This window comes from Megalopta genalis, chromosome 3, assembly GCF_051020955.1.
Source record: "Megalopta genalis isolate 19385.01 chromosome 3, iyMegGena1_principal, whole genome shotgun sequence".
In the NCBI taxonomy this organism is placed as follows: Eukaryota; Metazoa; Arthropoda; class Insecta; order Hymenoptera; family Halictidae; genus Megalopta; species Megalopta genalis.
The window spans coordinates 23503095-23529834 of NC_135015.1; the positions used below are offsets into that span (position 1 = coordinate 23503095).

The 26740-nt window shown below is 53.1% G+C and overlaps 1 protein-coding gene across 5 annotated transcripts in view; it reads right to left on the bottom strand.

Annotated features, from left to right (window-relative positions):
• The window catches only part of LOC117222139 (uncharacterized), a 152987-nt gene that overhangs the window by 101447 nt on the left and 24800 nt on the right, over positions 1-26740 (bottom strand). For 3 of the 5 annotated variants that reach the window (XR_004490626.2, XM_076520383.1, XM_033473658.2), the window contains exon 2: positions 14272-14529. The exons of 1 other annotated variant lie outside the window; for it this stretch is intronic. The gene's annotated coding sequence lies outside the window, so the exon portion shown is untranslated. Of the gene's footprint in view, positions 1-14271; positions 14530-16894; positions 17142-26740 lie in introns of those variants that run through there. One more of the 5 variants, XM_033473660.2, reaches the window with a different exon arrangement.

The following is a 26740-nucleotide window of genomic DNA, read 5'->3' on the forward strand; positions in this document are numbered from 1 at the left end:
AGGCGACCGGAGCGAGAAGGAGAAACAAAGGACCCGAAGGTCGGTGCGGGAGCGAGACGGAAAGGGGGGCAGCAGCGGAATGAAGGCGCGAAGTAGAATCTCGCGCAGAAATGTACGCGAGCTGCTCTCGCCGGGGGAACCTGCGATCGTTGAGATCGATTTTCAAACGAGCGGAGGGTATGATCTTTCGAAATGGGACTTGGCTATCGAGATATTTCGATCGAAGTTTGCGTTTGCGGAAATAATTCTTTGGTCGAACAATTTCCTAGCGATTCTTTAATGGAATAATTCCTTAGTCGAATAATTCGTTAAATAAATAAATTTCCCCCTTGAAATCGAGATGAATTTAGATTTCGAGTTCGCGGATCGACGTCACGCTGCACACTTTCTCCGCACGTTTGCGTATAAACTTGGATCGGGGCGCGTCGAAAAGGAGGGCCCGGCTCGAAAAATCCTAATAGGATGCCCCGATGTTACGTGCTCGATGTAACTGTAACCCACTCTCGTTACAATAATCGATTTCCACGAGCGTAAGTCGCGAGAGTCCGGCGTGGTCTTTTCCGTTTGATCGGTGGCGCGCGATGCAATTTGTGTGTTCTCTCGTCTCTCGTTCTCTCTCTTGCGTGCGCTCGCGCGGGCAAGTTCGAGCGGGGCTCGTCTGGGGCCGACTCCCCGGCGTTGGCTGCACGTTTTTCGAAATACAAGAAAGTTATGAAATATCGTGAGCGCCGCGAAACTTTTAATGCGAGGTCCCGTGGCTAGGTTGCTCCCCCGCGGTCCCCCCCGAGTCCCTCTCCTTCTTCTCCCTTTCTCGCTACTCTCCTATATAGAATACACCTGGCCGTATAACCGGGAGGAGGCCGGTCCGCTTGTGTGGCTTGGGGTGGCGCGGCTAACTTTTTTATTAAAAAAGTTTTCCGAAATAAAAATCAGACCCGCCGCAGCCGCTCTCGCCGGAGAAAGGGAGCGAGAAAAAGAGAGCTAGAAAGAGAGGGAAAGAGAGAGAGAGAGAGAGAGTGAGAGAGACACGCACACCGAGAGGCCTTTCTCCCCGCACCGTCTCGGTCGCCGCCGCTGTACCCCTCTGGCAGCGAACGCCCACGCTCGCTCAAGAATATACACTCGGCAAGGCAACGGACCCGCATACAAGTTCGCGGTCGCATACACGGAATCGTATTAGGAAGACGCATCTGCCGGCAGGCAGGCTCTCGCGGTCGTTTCTCATCCGCGAGAGGGCTAACGGGGACGAGAAACCCGAGCAACTTTGATTTCTGCATAAGGCTCGTTACGTGATCCACGGCGCATAGGCGTCGCACGCGGTGCGTGCTTAGGACGAGCCTCTCGGACCGTGCGCGCACGTGTACCTGTGCGTAGACGCGGCTTCGGATCGTCCCCATGAGGCAGAGATGCGATCAGCCACGTGACGTCACAGTGCACCAGATGTACAAGCTGTGCACGATGCAATTTCGACGCGCCACGTTTTAATACGAAATGTGCACGGCTCGTGCGTGGGAAAGATGCATTCCCACCGCCATTTTGATTCTCTTTGCAGCCTTCGAGGCAACCCGGACGCGCCCATTGTTTTCGAGAATGTTGAAAATTACGCGCGCGCTGCGCGGTGATCGATGCTGGATCCGAGTAGATAACAAAAGAATATGGGAGAAGGTAATAGATGCATAGATGTATGGACTATAAGAAGAAGATAACAGATCTTCGGTGCATAGCGTACAAGATTCGAATTTGAAGCTTGATGTCGGCCATTTCGAGCGATCATCTTTTTAGTTCGCGCCACGTCACAGTGACCTGTGTTCAGCGAGTCATCTTTGCTTCGCTTTCCTGCGCGCGCGCTATACACGCGTCGCGTGTCCAATAGTACACATGGTCTCGCGTACGTGATATTTTTTTCTATTTTTAAAGTTGCATCAACCGGAGAATTGTATGACATAAGCGCACAGGAAGCGCGACAACGGAGTGTTAATAGAAATGTTTAAGAATAAAACCCGTTCGCGCTACGTTCTCTCTAATTTTCCCTTGAAACATCTGCAATGTTTCGGTTTCAACCCCTTTCCCATCCACTTTTGGTGGCACATTTGGACCACCGTTGAAAATTCTTATTGAATTCAAATATTCTTATCGGATCGAATTATATTCTCGAAAATTCATATCGCGCTCGCGAAAGCGTCAACGCGAAAAGAAGACCGCCGCTTCGTCTCGTTTCTGCGAAAAGTTCTGCGATTTTGAAACTTCGCGACTCGTGGTCTCGGCTGTGCGTGTCGATCTCCGGATCCCGTCGCATCCGGGCTTATCAATCCCGCGAAACGCTCCGAGAAACGAGAAGACGACAAGCCGTTTAGAAGCCGAATGAGTCACGCGCCGAGTCGACTTCCTTCTGCATCTTCGAGAATTCCTCCGCCGAACGGGCGTGGGCGACCCGCCCTGGGTGCGCTCGGGATTGCCCTCGGGGCCAGACGACGCACGGAGAGCAGCGTTTATCCCGAAAACGCGGTAAAAAACATTGTCCGACCGGGATCGTATATCTGTCTGGGACTTTTTGATATTTCACGACAAAATGTTACGTATGCGTGCTATCTCGTGAATCTTCGAATAAGAGTCGCAGAATCTATTTTCTAACAACATTTATCAACAATAATATAGTTATTGTATTTTATATTCCGTCCTATTTTATTTTATTCCATCGTTTCATTTTATCTATTTTATTTTATGCTATGTTGTACGATCTATAAGATGGAGATGAATAATAAAATGATTATATACATACATATGTACAAACAAATTAAATTGAGTTAAATGAAATTGCATCGAATTAAATTAAATGTTCTGATTACAGTTGAGTCGGGGAGCACACGGCAGCATCGAGTACGCGTCGAAAGGCCAGAGCGGTTCGCGAGGGGGCCGGTTACTTTCGGAACACCCTGTACACAGAGGCAGACGTCTGAAGTGTCTAGAGCACATTTGGAGCGGCCGAGTGTGCCGTCCATCTACCATAATGCATATCGTAGGTACGATTTATATTATCTCGGAATGCGATGTTGCGGGGTCCGCCATAGGCGTCGTTGTCTGTCGGCGGGCGATAACGTTGCCAATCCGGCCGGGCATTAAGTGCAGTCGATCGGCTCAATAAGCGTCGCGTTTTAAAGCGTCCGGCGTGACTAAGCGTCTGAAAGAGATTCGAAAGTCCGGGGCGTAACTGCGTTTCCCGGGACGTTGTGTATCACCGGGAGAGCAATTTATGCTGCATCTAGACATAGGCGTCGCCTTTATGGTCCGCCGCGACCGGGGACACCGGGCGTTTTTCTTCGAAATGGAACCGTTTCCAGTCCGAGACAGCGAGAGAGAGGGAGAGAGGGGGAAAGAGAGACGGCGAGGCGGGGTTCTAATTGAACGAAAAAGGGTCGCAGTCGCGAGCTGCGGAATGCGACTTTGCATTCGGTGCAACGAGGACCGATCGCTGTTCGGTGTTAGGAGGAAAGATGGAGACGACTTCGTCTCTCCACTCCTGTGATCTCGAATGGCTATACTTGTGACTATACTTCTGGTATAGTTCGCCAGGGGTGCTTTGTCCTGGGATTAACAGTCGATTCACGGAGCATTAAAATCAGCTGTTTCATAACTTAGTTTAGAAAAGTAACGATAAGGTCCTTTTTTTGAATCTTGAACGAACGTTATCGTTATTAATGTTTACCGCAGGTCGCGCATATATCGAATAGAGGACCCATAAATGTAAGTATCTTTGCAACGCAGTAAATTCTCCCTAATTTCCTTCGGCTTGCAAACGAAAATGCGCCATGTTTCTAGAATTATTGACAATCGGCAACCGCAAAAACGAGCCGCGATGCTCGAATAATCGCACCAGCTCTTCCCAAATTGTCAATCTTTGTTTACAAGCTGAAGGAAAATTAGGGAGAATTTTCTCTAATTGTAAACGAATTTTTAGAAATCCTGGACCCACGAGATCGTCGACGATCGAACGACTGGACGAGTCCGGCGACCGGATGGACCAAGGTGTCTCTCCGTCGATATGGGTCAACCGAAAACCGCGGCAACGGTTGCCCCCTGTCCGGCAGTGTCCCCTGTGTGCTCGTCCGACGGCGGTGTTGGAGCGGCGTGGAGCAAGCTCGGCCACACAAAACACGAAGGGAGACAACACAGGAAGAGAGCGCGCGGGGCCACCGCGGGTAGAAAAGAGCGTGCGTACAATCGGAGGAACTGCGAAAGCGACGGGGCGTCGTGGCGAAGGGTACCAACCGGAGTCAGCAGTCGGAGGAGGAAGGTGAGGCGGACGAGGAGGATGAGGAGGACGAGGAGGCAGGCCAGGAGGTGGAGGAGAAGGAGGATGAGACGCGGAGCAGCCGCGGAGGAGGTGGTGGAGGATGAAGAGGACGAGGAGGAACGAGGCGGAGGAGGCACAGGGAGAGAGAGAGCGAGAGATAGAGAGAAAGAGAGAGAGAGAGAGAGAGAGAGAGAGAGAGAGAGAGGAGGGAAGCGGAGGCGGCTCGTTCGGGGGATCTTTATCAAAGTCAACGCACGCCGGTCACCATGGCAACGAAATTGGATTTTTTTTCGAAGTTTTTTCGGCCCTTCTCGCCGGCGCCCATTCCCGAAGGGGGAGAGAGCGGGTGGAGGCTCGACGGAGGAGATGGCGGTGGCGGTGTCGGCGGCGGTGGCGAACGGGAAAGTGGTAGGAGAGGCCGGAGGAAAAGAGAACAGGGGAAAAGAGAGAGAAAGAGAGTATCGAGAAGGTCGGGGAGGCTCTGACGAACGGCGACCGGGGAAGCCAATAATTCGAATTGAGAACAGCCAATGGCCGTGCATCTGATTTTTTGTCGTATCATCGTCGAGGTCGTCCGCCCTCTCTCCGAGCCCCCGCGTCGCACCCGCGCCCACCCCCGCCCGTCTAGCGGCCGCGCGACGAAAGGGGCCGCTCTGCCTGGCTTTTTGTAAAATCTCCCATCCTCCACCATCGTCGGCGCCGCCGCCGCCGCCGCCGCCGCCACCACCACCACCACCACGACAACCCGCCACCACCATCGTTGCGTCCTGCTCCTCCGTCTTCGTCTCCACCGCCTCCTACCGTCGTTCTAACTCTCCTCTCGTTGTCCTGTGGCTCTTCTATGGTGTTTTGCCGGGCGTACACCGGCAACGGGATGCGCGCATCGGGATACGCGTCGCGTCGGCTACCTAACCGCGAGGTTCGCCAGCCATCCGCGAAAGAGAGATCTCTCGATCTAGATCCCCGCCAACCTCTAACCTCCCGGTTAGACAGGGAACGAACAGGGAACGCTGCTCTGTTCCTCCGCGAAACACGGCCTCCGGCCGATACTAATTCCGTAGCCGGCGGGGCGGTGGTTGGTACGCGCGCGAGGGGGATCCCCGCCGGTAGGGGAGCGAGACAATAAGGACACATGGCAGACCGGTCGGAAAAGGCGGTCTCTATTTATGCGCGCGAACCCTCATTACGATTTCAATGACGTTCAGAACAGGAAGATCTGGCTTCGTCCAAATATAAAATGGCCTGTGGTATTACAAAAATACGCGCGGCCGTGTGCTCCCGTCACACCGGTGCGACATCTTCATCCCCTCGGGGACGCGGACTAGGCCACGTCCTACGTCCTCGGGCCAGCCCGTCGCTGTCTCCGAGCTAGCCAGCTAGCTAGCAAGCCGCGCCACAGCCCGACTCCTCTCTTGTGCTCCTCTTTCTCCTCGGGCCGCGTCCGACCCCGAGCCGTTCTTCCTCCTCAGAATCTCGCGAGTATCGCGTACCGGGCGAGCCACGCGCTCCCTTCGCCCCCCTGGTACCAACCCGTGCCCGTGCCCGAGCCCGCCGCGGCCCGAGTTCAAAGCTCGAGAGAGCGGGAAAGAGTGCGGGAACTTCCGGCGGCGCGGTCCGACGCGCCAGACATTCCGTGGCTGCGAACTTCGTGCCCGAGGCTCGGTCTTAATGGCGGCGGAAGTGTGCTTTAGGGTTCTCCCGGCGATCTCGCGTCGAACCGGGTCGCCGCTTACCCGATCGAGTCGTTTCGTGCACAGCTGGGGGACCGTCTAGACCCGCCGGCCGGCGTTCCTCGCCCCCCTCGAGGCCAAGATTATCCTCTTTTGTACGACCTGTCCACACCTCGTGCATCCCCTACGGATTCGCAACCTTGCTCCAGTTTTCTAGGACACGTTTCTTTTGTTTCGCTTGTAACTCGAAAATTAATCTATCCGTCGACATTCGTTCGTAGGATATTCTTCGCATGAACCGTAGATTCAATTGTTCGAGTATTCTCGCGAATATCTGAAACATTTCGTATGTATGCTGTTCTCCCTGGAATCGTCGGATTCTTCGTTCTCCAAAGTTCGTACGCATTCCGCTCGATCGTTTTCTAGCTCGTTTTATTTCGGCTCGAATGCTTCCTGGATTGCCATAAGACGTCGTTCTTCGCGAAGACCGGAGTTTCGTAGAACCGTGTAGAATTTGATTGTTCCGATAGAATTTTCGGTGGCGCGGTAAATCAATCGAGGAGCAGATTAGATCGTACACAAAAATGGACAATCTGCGAAGAGGAGATACGATTAATCGAGGCTTGCGACCCGTTTTTATAGTTGTAAACAACAATCGGTAGCTGTAAAAACGAGGTTCGCGAGGTTCGAACAATTGTATCTCCTTTTCGAAAAATTGTCCATTTTTGTGCAGCGTCGATTATAGCACCGTATATAGTAATAGCAGAATGTCGTAGTAGAACAGTACAATAGAATAGTACAATGCCGGAGAGAACAATTCTACCACCTGTCCGACCCAAACAGTCCTTATCCCCTGAGAGTCTACTATTTCCTAGACTATTTTCTGTTACGTAGGTGAAACGCGTAATGTCACAGTGTCGACTCCTCGAGCAGAGTCAGAGAACTCGTAAGAATCTCGAGAGGTTTCGGCGGTCGTTAAGAATCGTTTAAAAATAATTAAGTGGTTGGGATAAAAAAAGAAAAAAAAATGTAAAAGGATCGACGGAAAGAGAGAGCGGGGCTGGTGCGAGGGAGCTCATTGAGGAACGCTCATTCGAGGCCGAAGCGTGCGCGGGAACGGACTCGAAGCTCGTGAAAGTAAGACACGCTATTGATCGGTGTTAACAGCCGGAAGTAACGCGATACGCTATTGACACGTTATAAATAAGAAAGAGGCGGCCTGTAGCGGCCGTTACGCGTTACAATGAGCGCCGGGTTGGCAGGCACGGCGTTCTTTTTAAATCGCGCACCGGCAACGTAAACGGCGTCGATCGGGGGGCGGACGCATCGCCGTGTGCAGCGTCGAGCAGCGTCGAGTCGCGTGCGCATCCAGAATTATTTAATAAGCATGCATAAGCGTTTGTTTATGCGCCGCCGGTGCCGCCTCCCCTTCTTCCTCTTTCGGCGGGGGAGGAGGCGACCGGGTATCGATCCAGAAAGATTCCGCGGAACACGGAAACGCGTGTCTGGGATCGGTCGAACGCGGAGAAAAAAAAGCCGCCGAGGCCCGCCTGGCCGCTCGGATTCCGCTTAATATTCTATGAAACGGAGGAGCGCGTTCCGCCGAGCGCCGTATTCCGGCCGCGTTATTCGTGTCAACCATCTGTGCGAGCCACGGCGCAAACCGTGCACGCGTCCGGCGCAGGCCGTCGACGCGCTGTTTGCGACTATAGTTCAACGGATGAACTCTTCGAGATCGATCGACTCTCGCTCCTCCACCATTCGCCGATGTCTTATATGCAGTTCTGCGTGAAACACTCCTCTTTTCGACCCCGCCGCTACGCGCGCGAACACGGACCCCGGTCCCTATCCCTCCCCCCTCCTCCCCCCGGATCGCCTCGGATAATCCATATCAGCCGAGGAACACCCGAGAGAACAATTCCTTACGGGTCTGGAAGTGCCGGGCTCTCGATCCTTGACCCGTCGCCGACTGCCAGGCTAAAACGCTCCATATTCTCTTCTAAATGCTAATCTTTATGCCGCGGGTCTAAGGTCACTCGTCGTTCGCTGCATTTGTCTCGTTACCGCTCGGATAAAAAAGATAATGATGTCGCGCTCGTTCCGCTGCCGGTCGCACTCGGCCTGCGATCATCGAATTCCGGAAAAAAACGCGAATGCACGCTGTCGGTAGTTCCACGAGGGTGGGGGGTTATTAAGGTGTTCGATGCGAGACGGAGCAGAATTTTCCTTTGGATTAGAATTTTCGATTGGAAACGCGCTCTTGGTAAACGGGGATGCGCGTGCTCTTTTGCTATCCGCTGGGAAATATGGGAACCCATTCTGAATCCATTGTGAACCCATTCTGAATTCATTGTGAACCCATTCTGAATCTCCATTGTGAACCCATTCTGAATTCATTGTGAATCCATTGTGAATCCATTGTGAATCCATTGTGGACCCATTCTGAATTCATTATGAACTCATTGTGAATCCATTGTGAACCCATTCTGAATTCATTGTGAACCCATTCTGAATCTCCATTGTGAACCCATTCTGAATTCATTGTGAATCCATTGTGAATCCATTGTGAATCCATTGTGGACCCATTCTGAATTCATTATGAACTCATTGTGAATCCATTGTGAACCCATTCTGAATTCATTGTAAACCCATTCTGAATTCATTGTGAACCCATTCTGAATTCATTATGAATTGATTTTGAACCAATTCCGAATCAATTCTGAATTCATTGTGAATTCATTGTGAACCCATTCGGAATCAATTCTGAATTCATTGTGAATTCATTGTGAACCCATTCTGAATCTATTGTGAATCCATTCTGTGTGTGAGTCCATTGTGAACCCATTCTGAACCCATTGTGAACCCATTCTGATCCGATGTGAACCCGTTCTGAATTCGTTGTGAACCCGTTCTGAACCCATTCTGAATCCGTTGCGAACTCATCGAAGAGTCAACATCATCCGTGTAAACGCGGTGACGAACGCGCTCACGATCGATTAGAACTTTATTCATCAATTTTTTCAGCGGCTCGTTTAACGATCTTTTTCTCGTTAACCATCGAGTCTGAAGGTATCGTTGCAGCGTATTGTCCGACAATCGTTTAGCCGATCTTCGGAAGCGATAATATTTTCTCGCCGCGAACGTATTCCTTTTTTCCGTGCGCGTGTTGCCTTGGTTCGTGCGAAAGGGTTCCTCCCCGGGTACAGGAAAGGAGAAAAAAGTGGAACGAGACGAAAAATTACTAAGAAATTCCAATCGCGAAGGATCCGGTATAATCCCCGAGAGCGAGCGTCGTTCGCCAAATAAACGACTCGGCGAATCTCGGGGCGCCGAGACGAAACGTTAAAAATCATTGAAATGCAGCCCCGGCCGAGTCGCAGGCCGGCGACTATAACCCGTTAGGTTATAGACCGCAGCCGGAGAGAGAGCAGCAGCAGCAGCAGCAGCGAGGAGCGCTTCTATAACCAGGTTTCTGTCTTCGTGGAACCTTCTTCTCGCCGACGGTTGCGAGAAGAGCCTAGTTAAGAGATTTTTTTCGCGCGCGCGCGCGCGCGGGGAAAAACCAGGGCCACGGCAAGAACTCTCGGCGGAAAAAAGAAGCCGGACGGCCGCCGGAAGAATTATGACACCGCTCGAGGGTTTCGATTATGGGAGGCGCTCGTTTCGTCTGCTGGATTACGCGGGATTACACCTCGTTAGGAGCGGTGCATGCGTTCGTTGCATACGCGACTCGTTTGCATATTCATCGTTGGTAAGTTAATCATTGTAGCCGATAAAAACGTCGGACGGCGGAGCGACGCGTGACGTCAACACGGCAAAACAGATTTTCTCGGGGCGAGGCGACGCGAGGCGACGCGGCGCGAGGCAACGCGGGGAGAGACCAGCGTCAGCTCTCTCTCTCTCTCTCGTCGACGCCGGATTTCCAAAGAATCGGCAGCCTCGGCTGCTGCACGCGCCGTTTAAAATGCAACAGGTTTTCGGGCACCACGGGGATGCCAGCGGGATGGGTTCGGGTTCGGGTTCTACGATCCGCCGGAGCATTCCTCCGGAGATATCCAGAGCCTCGCCCTCTTCTGTCCCGGCGGCGGCTGGCTCTCTGCCTCGCCCGGATGACCCGTGGCTTTTACACTTTTACCCGCGGCCACCGGGCTGCCCGTGCTTAACGAGGATAACAACGATCGCCGTCAAACGCCGCCCAGAATAGAACCGCTCCAGTTCAGTTCCACGACCTTTCCAGTCGGTCTAAAAATTCGCGCGGACCGACGCGCGCGCGTCTTTGCGCTCCAGTTTTCCCCATTCACGTCTTCCGCTTCGGGACCTTCCAAATAAAACCGCGGTGTCCCGTCGACGGATAATTAATAGGTCGGGCCGGCAGCTCGTGCGATCTTAATTTCGATTTAAATTTCATTCGGTACCTTTGACTTTTTCCTGTCCCCCGCGATCGCTTATTCTCGCCCGCGCCGCTCGCCAAAGCTGATCGATCTGTCGCGAATTCCGCGCTTCTTCGTTCCTTTATTATTTCCTCGTTTGTTCGTTTTTCTTTTCTATCTTGTTCGTCGTACTTTTGTACGCTGCGCGAGAAACAAAGGGTTTCCTCCCGTCGATAAATTATTATCGTACACCGTGAAAGACGAATTTCGCTTTGTTACGAATTCGATCGCGCTCGTAGTCGCTGCGTGGTTTTCAAAAAAATTAGTCGCTTTGATCGAACGAGCGACGAGCGAGACGACGGGATCGTCGACGCGATCGCGCGTTGCGCGGGAAAATTTCAATCGAAATTGAAAGCCGAGGAACTCGTGGGGCCGAGCCAATGTATCAACGCCAGAACAACTATCCGCGAAAGTTGGTGCGCGAGCCGTTTCGAAGCTCGTCCGGTCGTGCCGTTGAACGCAACCGTCCCGGTCGGACCAAACGGTACGATGTTTAACGAATCGAATTGCGAACGGGAGCAGAATGGTAACGAAGAAGAATGGCCCCGTAGTCTGGAGGAATGATAAGTTGTCTCGGCAGTTCACCGAAAAACCGATACTTCTTTCCCAGCGACCCAATAATAGCTCGCCGAACCTTCCTCCGCCTCTTCTTCTTCTTCTTCTGGAAGTTAGTTACACAAACTGTGTCTATACCCGTGGAACTTTGTTGCGAGAATCACGCGATCTAGTTAATCCAACAACTCGCGGAACAGCGAAAAAAGTGGATGAGTAGGTTTCCGTCGCCTCAAAACTTGTACAATATTACCGTCCGGATAATAAGCTCGCTTACCGGTGCTCCTCTATTCGCGTTTGTTTCGACACGAGCTTCTTTTTTTCCAGCAGCAGCAGCAGCAGCAGTCGCTGCCTCGTGTCCCATTCGCGGATCTATAAAACCTGCTCGCAAAAAAGACGAAAAGTGCGCAATCCGGGCAATTAGTATTCATGAACCATTACCACCGCACGTGATTAGGATCGAGTGTATCGATATGCATCGTTGGGCCGATTCCGCAGCGACGAAACGCGAATCTCCTATCTCGTTCGTCACGTTTCGGCTCGGAATAGTTCCTGGATTGCCATAAGACGTCGTTCTTTGCCAAGATATGAAAGGTTTCGTGGAAGCAACTATAGCCGATTCAGCCGTTTCGGTAGAATTTTCGGCGATACGGTAAATAAGTCGAGGAGTGTTCGCAGAAAACCGTGTACAGTGAACACGGTAATTTTCCTGTAATTTGCGCTTAGATTTTCTCTTCCAAAAATTGTCCATTTTCGTGGAGAATTTCAGCGTCGATTATTGAGAATTTCCTTCTATATTTTTGTTACGCTAAAGAACCCGTTGAGAACCCGTTCACGTAAATAAATTCCGAGCCTTTAAATTCCGAACCTCTAAATTCCTCTCTGGATCATCCGGGTATAGAATCTCGCACTTTTTAACCCATCGTTCGTTTCGCATCGATTTCAAGTCCGAGACGATCTCGGGAGGTAAACAGGAAAAAACACTGCCTCGTCGGACGCGCTTCGTTTTCGAGATAATCGAGTTCAAAGATTACCGAGCGCGCTATTTGTCGCTGGTAGAACCGTGGATCGGCTTGGCGCGTCTGATCATAGGCTACCGGATCTACTTCTCTCGCTCTTAGAACACGGACGAGAACAACGCGGGGCCGCCTTCGGTACTCTCGAGTTTCGTCGAAAACGGAGCGCGCGCGCGGCAACCTAAAAAACAGACTGCGATTCGTTTTCCCTTACGAAATCCTGCGCGTAGAATCGCTCCGCGGCAGTTTGCGCAACGTGTTGAAGAAAGAAAAGAAAAGAGAAGAAAAGAGGAAGTAGAAAAGAGTAGTATCCTGATTCGAAGCGGTGATCTAGGTCGAACGTTCCCGCGTCTCGAGAACGAGAAATAATTGCAACGTTATACAGGGTGTCGTGTAACTGGTTGTACAACCGGATGGGCGCCGATTCCGCGTCGAAAGATAAGTAGAAAATGTAGAATGAATTCTCTTTTCATCGGAGGCTCCGTTTTCGCGACGAACTAGGTCGAAAAAATAATGCTACCGAATAGAGGAAGCAAAGTGGCGCGTCTGGTCATGACATACATATACCACTATTAATTCTACTTCGCGCGGTAGCAAATGCGAGCCGAGCGAGCCCGGCGCGCATCCTCCGGCACGGTTTCCTCGAAAACGGAGCCTCGAACGAGAAAACGTTGCTCCTCGTTTTCGACTTACTTTTTTACTCGGTATCGAACCGTGCACGCGGCACGGTCGAAACGATGTTTCAGGAATGGAGAAAGAGAGAAAGCATCGGCTGGTTGACCGGGCAAGGACGGGGGGCACGGAAGGGGCTGGCATTTAAGCTGGGAGCAGAAAATGTCCCCGCGTCGCGACGACGAGGCGAGACGAGGCGAGGCGAGGCGAGGCGCGCGAGCTGGCAAACAGAGCCCGGTAGCTGGCAGGTCACGTGTGTACGGTTATCAGCGCGTAGGATCGCGAAGCGGTGGCGAAAAATCGAATCTTCGTCCGATCGATTCGCACAGCTGGTTTTCCACGAGCGGCACGTACGCGCGAGCTGACAGAATAAACAAGGGTGCCGCGTGTGTGCGTGCATGAGCCATGCCACGCCACGCCACGCCACGCCACGCCACGCACCACGCGGTGCCAGCGATGGGATCGACGAACTCTCGAGCCAACGAGCCAATCCCTCGGCCGGTCCTCTCCTTTCGACAGAGCGGCGGACGCGCGGAACCGGAACGGCCGAGTCGAGTCGGCGCTCGCTAAACCGAGGCGCGCGACGACGAATCGAGCCGTCGATTCGAAGATCCCTGGAAAGATAATCGAGCCGGATCGAGCCGGGAGAGCTCCATTGATCGAGTATCGGCGAGCGATACGATCGATCCCGAGGCATCGCCGCGACGGGACGCACCGAGTGGCACACCGAGCGTGCTGCGAGTTGCTGCGTGAACGCAACCAGCGTACGCGTAGCGTAGGTTGCAGAACGCACGTGTGTAGGTCTGTCAGCTCGGCTCCCTTCCACGTTCGGCTTGGCCCCCTCCGTTCGCGCCCCTGACAAAACTCCGGATTCGATTGGTCGAAGCCGCATCCCTCCCGCGTCTCACACGGACTACTCATTCCATTCAGTCACCCGTACGAACTCCGACGCTGCCAGCCACGCTACGACCATGCCGCGTGCTCTCCTTTCCTCTCTCCTTCTCTCTCTCTCTCTCTCTCTCTCTCTCTCTCTCTCTCTCACTCTCTCACTCCCTCGCCCTTACTCTTTTACTCCCTTTCTCGCTCGCTCTTTTTCCTCGGCGAGGCAGCCGCGTTTCCCTTTCCTTCTCTGACCGGCTCGCGTTTACATCCGTCCGAGCGCCTCTCTCTCTCGCTCTCCCTCTCTATCAATCTACGCGCCTATCTCCGTCGCACCGTGCACACCGACAAAGTGTTATTCACGAAGTTCGTCCCGGTCTAGACCGTGCCGGGGTCCTCGTCGCGCACACGAGGGACACCAACATCATCGCCGGCGAAAGAGGAACGAACATGCGTCGCGGAAACGTTCGCACAGGTTTCCAACCTGACCTACGCGTGGCACGGCCAGGGGCGATGGGATCCGGCGATGCAATGTCATCCGGTCGACGGGACGCGAGAGAGTTTCACGTTCGCGTAGCGTCGCGTCGCGTCGCGTCGCCTCGCGCGATCCATGGATCTGGGTCGTCGCGTCGGAGGATCGGGTAAACGGTTCGTTGAACGGGCCGGGCCGACGCATCGGTGTCCTGGTGCCGGCCCTGTGTTCCTTTAGCCCGGCTAGGAGTTTTTTTAATCGAGAATACGGGAATGCGATGATTACGTACGTGTTGTTTGCGACGACCTGTGTGCTCTCTCTTTCTCTCTCTGTCTCTCTCTCTCTCTCTCCCCGCCTCTCGCTCTTCCCGCGAAGACGATGAATCAACGCGACCTCCCAGGTCCCCGGACGTGAATCACTTTTTAGTCACGCGGCTGCGGCTGCGGCGGCGACTGCGGCGTCGGCGTTGGCGTTGTCGGCGTTGGTTGCGGTTGCGGCTGCGGCTGCGACAGCGGCAGCGTGGTGCTCGGCACAAGCGTGATCCGCACTACAAAGGAAACAGTCGGGTGTTTCGACACACTTGGCACAACCTCCCGAAGAACTTTCTACGAAAGCACGCGCGTAAAAAAGCCGATGCTCGTTGCGACGTAGCTCGCGAGTCCGCCACGCGGATCGAACGGAGACATTCGACTGGTCTCGATCGCGCTCGCGTTCGAACTGTCGCGTCTCCGATGATGCCTCTCCTCTGTCTCCCTTTCTCTTTCGCGCGCTCTCTCTCTCTCTCTCTCTCGCTCTCTCTTTCTCCGTGTGTGCGTCCGTCACCGGGTCTCTTTCTCTCTCGGATTCACGCGCGTGTCGAAAAGACAGAATATCAGGAGCAGACTCTCTCACGGTGTAATCTATCGCGGCGCGAGAAAGCGCGTGGAAAACCGAGACGGAGAACGACACTGTGCGGCCTGTCCCGGAGTCAACGGCGAGATGCGCTATAAAACATAGTGTACAAGTTCGAATAGTCGACTATAGTCTCTTTCAGGTCCGAAGAAGCTCGGCTGGCTGCCTTCGTCGCGCGCAGAGATGCGCGAGACCGCTGTTTCCCCCTTCCCTTTTCCGTTCTCGCTCTTTCACGATTTCCGTCTTTCTCCCCTCCTTCTCCTCCCGCGCTGTCCCTCCTTGCTCTCTCTTTCTCGCTCTCTCGCTCTCTCCGATTCTCTCCGTTTCTCTCTCTCTCTCTATGCCACTCTACCGCGTCTCTCCCCGCAAGCCCCGCGGATCGCGTCTTTTTCGCTCGCCGCGTCTTCTCTCGCTCTACACTCGTACCCTTTTGTCCGGGAAGAAACACGCAGGTCGAGGAGCTCGTGGCCTCCGAGGCTACGTATACACCGACCGTGGAATCGGTCTAGCGATCGTGGTATTTCAGACGTTGCCCGATCTTCTTCTCGCGCTCGCCTCGCGGATCGTCCGCGGCCCGTCACACCCCCTCAGATTAACATTGCCGCGGGAGACGCGTTCGCGGAAAAACAATTCGACGAACACGATAACCAGGGGTCAGCGATCGTTTCGCCGCTGCGGCGAACCCGCAACACCGATCTGCTTCTCGCTGCAACGACGATGCCCCGACACGCCCCGCGGCGGGGCCGAACGATCGGGTCCCGGGGGCAAAATCAGAGAACGCTTCGTAGAAATCGGACGGAGGCTCGAACAAATTCTCTAGAACTCGGAACACTCCGATAGCGCGACCGTTTCGCGGAGAAGAACGGTCGCGAAATTGATCTACGAAGTCGCCAATGTCGTCGCGATGCTCGCGAAGTAGTCGGAAAGTCGTCGAACCGACTCAAAAAGCTCTCGCGATTTCGTTTCACTCGAATCGATTTTCCTTCCAGAATCCACGAACGTTAAAGAAATTAATTCTCCACCGAATGGATTCGAAATCGGCGCGTCAAAATCTAATAATGTACAACGTGTGTCGCGCGCGCACACACACACTGTGCATTGGAACGAATTGTGAAGTCACAATTTTCTTGCAACGCGCTTCAAAAAGTTAACATAAATTCTCGGTATTGAAAAATGTTCTCTCCGCAAGAAACTGTCATCGCTTCGTCGAACTTCTGCCGGGAAGTTCTTCTTGATCTTGTCTTCGATTTTGACGCAACTTTCGTCGTTTCACCTCGCTGTGCGCCCTCTCCGCACCCCCTGCTTCTTCTCGTGCCATCCGGAGAAGTTTCACGGTCCACGGAGATCGTAGTAAATTTTCTGTTCCGTTACCGTTCGCGAGCGCCGTCGCGAGCGCGGATGCACGCGAAACGATCGGAACAATGCACGCTATTCATCGGTCGATCGGTCGGTGGCGCGTGACCGATCCGAAGAGAGAGAGAGAGAGCGAGAGAGAGATAGGCTCGCTTCCCCGAAAACACGAACGGATCACAGTTTTCGGCACTTCCGTGTGCCGTCGAGGCACAATCGTCGGTCGTGGAACGCCGCGTCGCAGCCGGTTTATGGGAATCCGAGATGAGAGTAGCATAGGACAACTTATGGTCGCTGGTTGAACGCGATTACAGGACCACGCGATGCAACATTTGTTTGTCCGCGTCGCGCCGTGTCCTGGCAGACGACGTGCACAACGGCGGAATCGTTGACGACCAGCGCGACGAGGAGCAAACAAAACGCATCGTCTTATGGTAGCGAATCGACGACGCGTGCGACCATAGATTATCCTTGGTTGTTTTTTGGCCGCGTTGATCGGCCGGATTTGTCGCTATACGGCACCCAGCGTCACGCTTGTTGTTTCGGAGAAAAAGAGAGAAAGAGAGAGAAAGAGAGAGAGAGAGAGCAAAGAGCGGAAGAGAAAGAGTACAATAGAGATAGAAAGAAAGACAGAGGAGTCGAAGTCACTGGAAGCGGAGAAAGAAACTCACAGCAGAGAGGCCGGTGGGCGAGTCGGGCGGTGCGGTGCGGCGGTGCGAAGGGAGAGGCGCGCTCGAAAGGGCGCGAGAAAAGGGCACGTGCAGCGACAGGGCGCGAAGGGCGGCCCGGCGGGTGAGGTTGGTTCTCGCGTGGCTGCGTAACCCGCGGCCCGGCGTGAAAAGTGAAATGACAACACGCAGAGAGAGAGCGGTTCGCGCGTCGCTGGCTCTACGCGGCGTGTACGGGGTGCTCGTAGAGCCTAGATACGATACTGAGGGCTCGCCACGATTCGTAGCGGCGCTTTCCTCAAGAGGGCGGGAGGCAGACCGGAGAGAGAGAGAGAGCGAGAGCGAGCGAGGTGGCAGAGAGCTCGCGGGACAGAGAGAAAGAGAGAGAGAGAGAAAAAGAGAACGGAGCGGCCAGGATAGAGGGATAGAGGAAGAGAGGATCGAGGAAGAACGCGGGAGAGACCGGGGTGGTAGGAGTGGCGGGAGGGGCCGCGGAATTCTCTCTGTTATAGATTAAAATTTTTTACGGGGAAGATATTGATTGTTGCTTTTTATTAATGTAACATTAAAGTGGCGCCGCGGAGATAGAAGGGGCCGCAACAGGAGGAGGAAGAGGCAGCGGCGGAGGCGGCGGTGGAGGAAAGGGGGCAAAGCAGAACAGAACTCCCGCCGACGAGAGGCCGCTTCGGTGGGGGGATCGGTCCGTGGTGGGGACCGCGGCCGAAGAAAGGGTAAAATACACGATATAATAGGGGGGCGGTGGGAGAAGCGAGGCGCGGGAAGACAGGATGGTGGGGGTGTTCCGGCGCGAGGAGAGAGAGAGAGAGAGAGAGAGAGAGAGAGGAGAGGAGCGGCGCGATGAGGAGAGGAGAGGAGAGGAGCGGAGAAGAGAAGAGAAGAGAAGAGAAGAGAAAAGGCAAGAAAAGTAAGAACGACCGCGCGCACTCTGGAAAACGATGGCAGAAGGGAGGAAGTAAAAAAGAAACGGCGCGCGGGCCGGTGGTGGGTGTTCGCGAGGCGAGAGACAAGGAGGGGTGAGCGAGAGAGCGGAGAAGGTGGAGGGGTGGCGGCTCGAAGAGCAGCGGAAATAGTGCCATAAATACGAACATTTTTCGTAGCGTCTTGCAGCCCTGTTTTGACAATCATCCCCTCCAGCCGCGATACCCCTCCGTCATACAATCAGCCGCCCGTTCCCCCGCGTCTTCGCCCCCGCTGCTTCGTTTTCTTCCCCGCGGAGTCTAGCTCCCTCGCCGCGCCGCGCCGCGCCGCGCCGGCCCGAACCCCCTCGCTCCCCTGCACCGCGCCGCGCTTTTGGATCTTAAGTACGCGGATACACGTATACGCGCGACGCGACGCGAGGCGACGCGACGCGGACGGACACTACCGGCACACGTATCTCTACGACACGACGACGACGACCAGCCGACGAGCACGATGATGCTTCGCCTTCGAAGCACCCGCCTCTCTGGCCACCCCTTTTCAGTTATTCGCCTCTCCAGCCCGCCTCGGCCGGCCAAGCTATTCTTCTACTCGCTTTGACATTTTTCGCGAGTTAAGGCCCGCTCGAACTTCGCGGAAATCCATCTTGCGCTGCCTCGAGAAGGAGCACCTTCTCGCTTCCTCGTTCTCTATACTTTCTCCCGCTCCCTCGTGTGCACCCTCTCTCTTTCTCGCTCTCTTTCGATCGTTCTTTCTCTCTCCCTCGGCTTCTCTCGGTCTCTGTCTCCGCTTCTGCTCCCACCCGGGCCAGCCAGCCGGCGGCTCTTCCTCCTACTCCTCCGCCGCCTACTCCTCTCTTTCTCTTCCGTTTTTCTTTTTTTTTTCTTCGATTCTTCTGCCTCTCCTTTTTTCAGGGGGAGCGAACCGAGAGACGCGAACACGCCGGATCGATTCTTCGTTTCGAGAGAGGACTGCAACGGGAGGAGGCGAAGGAGGAAGAGGAGAAGGAGGAGGAGGAGGAGGAGGAGGCGGCGGCGGCGCGCGGGAGGCGGCGTGGGATATTCCATGGGGCCTCCGCGCGCGTAATTGCCGAATCGCGAGGGCGAAGCGCGCGCGACGATAAGACGCGCGCGCGTCCCGGACGCTAATTCTCTGCAACGGCCCATAAACACACAGGGCCGATGATCAACTAATTGGCAGCCTCTCGTTAATCATCGATGGGTGTGGTGGGTGGCGACGCCGCGGCCGATTAATCGGGGCGCGGGGCAGAGCGCGGTCCTCTTTCGCGAGGAGAAACTCTCTCTCGCTCGCAGTTTCGTGTTACACGGGGAACCCGCGCGGCCGCGATCTCCCGTAGGTTCTGCAGCTCGCGCGGGCCATGTAACACTGCACGGCCGTCTGTAACGTTACACTCTGCGCGCGTTTCTGTCGCGCCCGCGCAGCTCCGGCTATTCCTTTCCGCTCGCCGCGGAATAAGGTATTAAACGCGGCCAAGCCGGACACACGATCGTGTGCACGCGAAAAAAGCAAACGCGCCGTCCGTGTGCCCTCGTAGAACGATCTGTCCTCTCTCGTGGAACACCTGCCGACACCACCGCCCCGCTTCCTCCGTCTTTCCTCCGCGCTTTTTACTAAATTCGAAGCCGTCTCTCGGCACCGGCTGTCGCGCGCGTAATTGCCGCGGAACAGAAGAGTCCACAGGTGATTCCGAGACGCGAGAATCCGAGAGTCCCCGGAGAAGCGTCCGTGGCCGAAGTGGAAGCGGCCGGCCACGATCGGACGTGTACCTATTCGATCGTACCGCGACAGATTTCCCGATCCTCGTTCTTCGGGCTCGAACACGTTGTTCTTCTTACGCGAGGCTCGCCGATGATCGTTAACCTTCCCGGCACCGTGCCGGATCGAGACGCTAATATTGCATCGGATTTTGGAGGACAGTTGTCCCCTTTCGTCCGAACGGATTCGCCAGGATAAATGTTTCGGGAAGCCGCATTCTTGTGCGCGATCCGAGCGCGAATCAGGGAGAAATTACTGTAACACCGATTCTGTTTTTACGCGGTGGTTTTCGCACGGTTTCTAGTTACCACGGTCCAGAGAAATAAATCCAATCTCCTTTTTTACACGATTTCATTCGATACACGACGCGACCAAGGAACTATTCCACGACGAATAATCGTTAACACTGGCTTCTATTTTTAATTGCCGAACTCGTGATCATTTTTAATTCGCATATTGCTTTATATTGCTTCAAGAACTGGATTATCTTTCTTTCCATAAAATAAACAGGGCACGATCGCACGCGCGAAAGAAATTTTTAAGGACACGGAAGCAACCCCCTGTTTTTCTATTCGCGATATGTTTTATTTATTTATTCGTTCATCAACGCTTCAAACGACACGGTTCGTTTGGCAAACACAAGCCTGTTACGTGCTTTCTACACGGTTTCTTCTGGAACGTATTGTTTACCGTGGAAAAACAGAATCGCGTGTAGACTGCGCCATAAAAAATCGTTTCTCCGACTAAACAATTTTCCTTATTAATCGAGTCGAACGAAGGACTGGTAGAAAAAAGAAACATCGGCAGAAGTTCGCACGGACTCGAAGTCCGGATTTTTGCACGCGAGAAACGCACCGTCCGGATAACAAAACGGAACTCGGCGCGGTTCGAAAAACGAGTAGGAAGAAGAAAAAAAAAAGGGCTGAAAACGCGCGACTCCGGTATCTTGTTGCCGGCGCGGCGTGCGTTCGACTTCCGGGCGGAAGTGGCTGCAAGAAGCTTCTCGGGGGATTATATTTCGTCGCGGCGGAGGAGCGCGTTGCGGGCCACCCCTCTCGGTGGCTCGGTGCGTCAACTGGAAGCCCTACAGGGAAAGGGAGAAAGGGAAAGTGAAACTACGTTGGACGCGGCGGGAAGCATCGGGGTCGCGATCGATTTAAGGGTCGGTCGGTTGGTTGGTTGGTTGGTTTGTTATCAGCGTGGTTTTCTGCGACGGGTTTTTCGCCGCGCCGAAAATTCGACGCGCTGAAAATTCGACGCGGAACGGCGAGTGTCCTCGTTCGTACGTCCGTCTCGAGGCTTTCGCTATCATCGGTCGCGAATTATCATGAGCTGATAATTCCCGAAGAGAGAGAGGGGGGGGGAAGGGAGAGGGAGAGACCGAAGCAGACTCCTTTCGGCCTGCTTCCGGTCTCGCGACGCTTTCGGCCGGCAGCACGGGTTTACGGAACGACGCGGCGTATCTTATCGCGTTACGGAAAGGAATTTTGATTAGAAGGCAGCTCTTTTCTTGCGAGGGGCTTTGTAACGCGACTCGGTCGCCTAGACGGCTGTTGGCCGAGCCGGCGAGGAGGCCCGAGCGAGGCCACGGACACACGGACGACGACGACGACGGCCGTTCCAGTCTCACAGACCTTACAATTGAAATCGGTTAAGCAGTTTCATTGAAATCGGTCGATCTTGTTACGGGCTGTTAACATTCGACGTTCTCGAACGTAGCAGTTTTACACCAAAAACGGCCGATACATGTGCACGCTCTTTTTAACGTTAGATTTACGGAGCACTGAAAGCAACTGCCCTTTGTTAGTTTATACGAGCAACGATAATACCGATTTATACCGATTCTTCGACGAAAGAAAATCGAAAACTTAATTTCGTCGAGATTTTCACGCGCATAGGGCTCGGATAATTTCCCTGGGAAGCAAAGATAGAATCATCTCCGCGATGGTAAATGTGCGCATTTTGAGGACCATAATTTCTCGCAGTGCCTCTTTAAAAGAAATCCATCGAGATGTCGATATAATGTGCAATTATTTTCTGTAATTATTTTCTTACAATTTACTTCAGCTCTATTGTTCTCTAACCAGAGAACAATACATACAGATAATCATTATAGAGACCGTTTGTTTTCGCACATCGCGTGGATCGCGAGCATCCGAGGTTCGAATTCGATGCCCGATGCCGCGTCAGCCATTTTGACCGATCATCTTTTGCGCGGTGTGACGTCACAACGGGCTGTTATCTTTGCTTCACCGGGCTCCCGGATTTTCTATACACGCGCCGCGTCCAGAGCAGCATACATATACGGTCCTAAGGTTCGAGTGCCATCGGGAATAAAATCGTAGGAAGTAAAAAGCTCGCGGGGTTTGGGTATAGGACGACGTCGGGAGGGGGACGGGAGGGGGCGTAAGGGAAGGAGGGATTTATTAAAGCGAAAAAACGATATCAGGCGCGGCCTTCTGCTTTCTCGTTCATCACAGTCCTCGGCAACGATATATTTTCTTCTTTCTTTTTTCGAATAACGAGCATCATCGTTATGGCTATCCCCCACCATGCCACCCCCTTCGGCCTCTCACACCGGAGCCACCCGCGCCCCTCTTCTCCGCCAGCGTCGTTCCTTCCCGCCGTTTCCTCCGCCGCCCCACTCCCTTTTGTTCGTTCGCAGCGAGTGAACCGAGTCCAGGTTTAATTCTCAAAGCGATAGCAATTTCCAGGCGCAGGAAAAAAAGAATAAAGCGCGAGCTCCGGCTGGGAGGGAGAGGGGGGCGCCGAACGGCGAGGGATAGGAGGAGAGAGCGGGCCGAGTGCGAGAGAGAGAGAGAGAGAGAGAGAGAGAGAGAGAGAGAGAGAGAGAGTGAGAGAGAAAGAGAGGAGGAGAAAAAGAACCACCCTGTCATACTCGATCGATCCGACCTAAGCAATTAATCTATTTAACCTTTCTACTCCGCCGCGCCAGGAATAAAGGAAAGACGAAGGATTAAATTATTTCGTACTTGAAATTCCAAAGGGAACGGTGCCCGACCGGTTGCGAAATGGATGTTCGAACGAGAAACCAGAAACGAGAGACACTGCGCTCGACTGATTACGCTCTCGGATATCTTTCCCCGCATTTTTGCGACTACGCGCGCAACTCGAACCGCGCGCGGATCGCGCAGAAAACCGGCCTTGAACCCGCCGACGAAACTATCATTGTTATTCGTTAACCGGACGCCCCTTCGCCCTTTGTCGCCCTAAATGCGACTAATTTGTCGCCGAAAAATCGTCGATCTTCGAACGGACGGAACAACTCCGTTAAAAGCTGTCGCAAAATGATCGACTGTAAATACATTGTTACTTGCGGACAAAGATTACGATGCACGCTGCTTAAAAATCAGGCCGGATGCTTCGTCGAACGTGTCGTTAATTTTCCAGCGAGAAAGGCCCGTCCGGTTTTGCAACGGGAAAAACGTTGGAAACAACCCCCTTGAAAGATCGTCGACGCGGCGCGGGCGAATTTTTCCCAAGGCCGCAGCGTCGATTTTCGGCGGTTTTCCGATAGAGTCGTCGACAACAATAATTGGCCGGCCGCTGTTAATTTGCAGCCGTGATGCACGCGTCACTTAATCCCGCAACAAAGTGTCGTTTTACAACGCTCTCGATTAACCCGGCCGGCCAGTCCGGTTCGTCGATCGAACGCCCGGCCGTTCCATCGAATCCGCTCCGCGGCGCGCTATTTCTACGCGTCGATCGGCCGGCTGTCTTCCACCGATCAATTAATTGTTCCGCGCGCCGGTAAATGAACGCTTTTCACGTCGTGTTAACAGAGGCGCGGTTCATGTATCATTAATCGGCGCGGCGCGGTGTCAATCGTCGACGGCGAGAGAGAGAGAGAGAGAGAGAGCGCGCGCGAGACAGAGTAAGAGAGGCGAAGAGTGTTTGTGTGAGTGCGAGAGAGGGAGAGAGAGAGAGAGACTGACACCACCGGCTCGAAACGTTTCCAGGCAGCACCTCGACGACACGGCATTTAAATAATTGACGTACGAACGTCGGGAGCCGTGCTCGAAACGAGTGTACCGTTTAGTTTCGTTTACAGTGATCTCCTGACGGCACTCGATGGCCCTCGCTGCCGCGTCGCGTCGCGTCAAACCCTTCGCAGCCGTGGCCCGGCCCCGCACGCCTCCGTTTTCCTTTCAATTTCCAGTCGGTCTCGCTCGGCGCGAGACTTTCGCCGACATTATCCCGTCTCGCGTTTTCCACGGCCACCAATCCCTTTGTCTTCCGTTCCCCGAATTTTTTTCGGGACCCATCCGCACAGGGTGGCGCTACTCTGAAACTGCCGCGAGTCCATAATTCGGTGTTTATCCACCGCGCCGGGATTATATGCAATGGCTGCGGAAAGTCGCGCGAAATCGGCGATGGACCCGATGTATTTTTGAAACATTTTTTTGTGCGTCATCTCGCTCCCTTAGGCATAATTCTATTTTTTTCTTCTGATTTTTTTTTCCTCTAGTCTGCTTTGGACTCTTTACTTATCATTTAGGTTTATCGAAAAGCCTAATTCCTCTCCCACCTTTTTGTTATAACAAATTGCATTTATCTCCCGGTTTCGGCAAAGAGTTCCGTGTACATCGAATAAAATTTTATTCGAAAACTTTGCTCGAGGTATCCGCTCGAATAAAATTTTATTCGAAGAATTTATCGCGAGGGCATTATACGAGTAAAATATTTTATTCGAGATACCATTCGAATAAAATTTTATTCGAAGAATTCGCTCGAAATGTTATTACGAATAAAAAAAGATTCGATTCGTAGAAATTTATTCACGTATAGAGAAAACAGTCTCGAGAAAGAACAATTTTCGCGGTAGATATTATCGCAAAGAGTGGATTACGCTCTCGCGATAACGAAAACTGGCCAGGGTTAAACTTGAGTTTACGCCGGTTCTTTTGCCGGAGGATAGAGCGTTAACTATGGTAGACGCGCGACACGGTAACAGCGGAATCGCAAGGCTCTCCCTGTCGAAAGTATTTTCTCTCGGAACAGACGGTCGAATATCCGCGAGGAAGCGATTTGAAAAACATTCCAGGAAATAATATATCGCGGAACGTTTTGCGACGGAGTTCCCTCGGTTAGATTTCCTAGGGGTGGAAATCTTACAACGTTTCGGATTCCAATCCCGGAGGGCGGATCGATCCTGTTAAACGAGAAGATTGAATCGCGTATCGAATTAGCAGACGTACGCTGACGTTCCAGCGAATAAAGTCCAATAACACCGTGTTTTCGTGTTTAAAACGCCGTGGCGTTTCCCGGTAACGAATTTACAGAGACGTCGATAACTTTTCACGAGCGTAACGAGACTTTTTTGTTCCTCCCCGACCCCCCTCGTCCGCCGGCATCCCTTCCGTTCCGGTCGGTTGTGCTTTTTTATTTTTTTTTATTATTCATCAGTCGACAACCTCATTGTTGAACTGGTTCCGTATACGTTGTTGCGACCGCGATCCCGGTATTTACTGCTCGCAACAATGGCAATCGACTTCGCGTTCGTGCGCGTCCGCTCCGCTACGTGGGTGTAGGCAGCTCTCTCTCTCTCTCTCTCTCTCTCTCTTTCGCTCTCGCTCTCTCTCATTCGAATATCAGAACGGTTTTGTCAGCGAGCACAAGGAACGGAGCGACGGCATCGCGATGTTTATTTGCTATTTTAAGGCACGCACTCGAACAGCCTCGGCTACCGGTTTTTCACCGATGCTCTTCTCCCCCGCGGATTTTCCCCGATCGATTCTCCGCGAATTAATCGAGGTCTCTTGCCTCGGAAAATACGTCGCGGGCCTAACCCTTCCGATCCCAACGGGGGATTCGCTGCACCCGGAGACATTTCAGAGAGCGGACTTCCGCGGCTTCGATCCGGCGAACTTCCCGCCGATCCGCAGCCAATTCGTCATTTTATTTATCTGTTCATTCGATTTTCTACGGGGAAATTGTCCGTTCGTTATGAAACCAGAGAATACAGGGAGAGAGAGTGAGGTTTGGAATGCGCGGGGTCGATACGTTTTATTATATTTTCAAAAGAATTAATAATGTTTGAGCTATTAAGATTTTATTTCGGTCATGGCGGACGGCGAAATTGATCATAGCGGATGGCGTCGTGATTCTCTTGCGGGCCAAAATTTTATATATAATTTTATATATTTTATATATTTTATATATTATATAGTTTATATTATTTTATATATCTCATATAATTCGTCTATAAATCTAGAATTTGCGGATAAGGTTATAAAAATAGGCTGAAGCGAGATAAATTTACAGTAAAATTTAAATACGAGTTTACATAAAATTCCGCAAAAATATGAAAAGTCCATAAATAAATGTATAGAAGAATTTTAAATCCGCTCGAACAAAATTTCATTGCAATCGATTGAACAAAGATACGCGGTTTAAAATTCCACGGTCATTTCTGACCCACCCTTATGCACGCCAGGGTTAATCTCGAGCACCTGTCGCAGCCCACAATCCTAAAAAAATGGCACCGTCTGCTCTGTTGCTTCGGAAGCGAAGCAAAAGAGTCGAGAAAAAAAGAGATGACCAGATTAATGACACCTAATAAACCGGGTTGAAACGGTTAAGTGCACGCAGTGCATGTGCACCACCGAAAGGGTGTCTCGCGGGGGTTCCTCGGAGAGCGGCATCTCTCGAACTTCCTGTTTCGCAGGCATTTCCGATGCGAGAGGCGTTTCCGTTCGAGGCGTGACCTTCGATCGGCCCTAATGCATTCGTCGGGTCGGATCCTCCGCGGATTACGTTTCGACGGTGTACGACGGCAGCCGACGCGCGACGGGAACGAGATGCGGGAAGGTCCTCTCTCTCGTTCTCTCTCTCTCTCTCTCTCTCTCGCTCTCTCCTCTCTCCCCGTCTCTCTTCCCGCGAGATGCCATTATCTCATTCGCGCGTCCCGTCGAAATTAAAATTTATACGGGCGCGCGACGGCTGTGCAAATAGAGCGATGCATCATTTCGCCGCCGCCGCCGTCGTCGACGAAGCAGCAACGGACGGCCGCCATCGACATCGCGCGCGATGGAAGTCGGGAAATAAGTGAGCCGAACACCGACGACTCCGGAGGAAAATTCGCGGGGCCGCGGCCGTTCGATACTCCCTAGC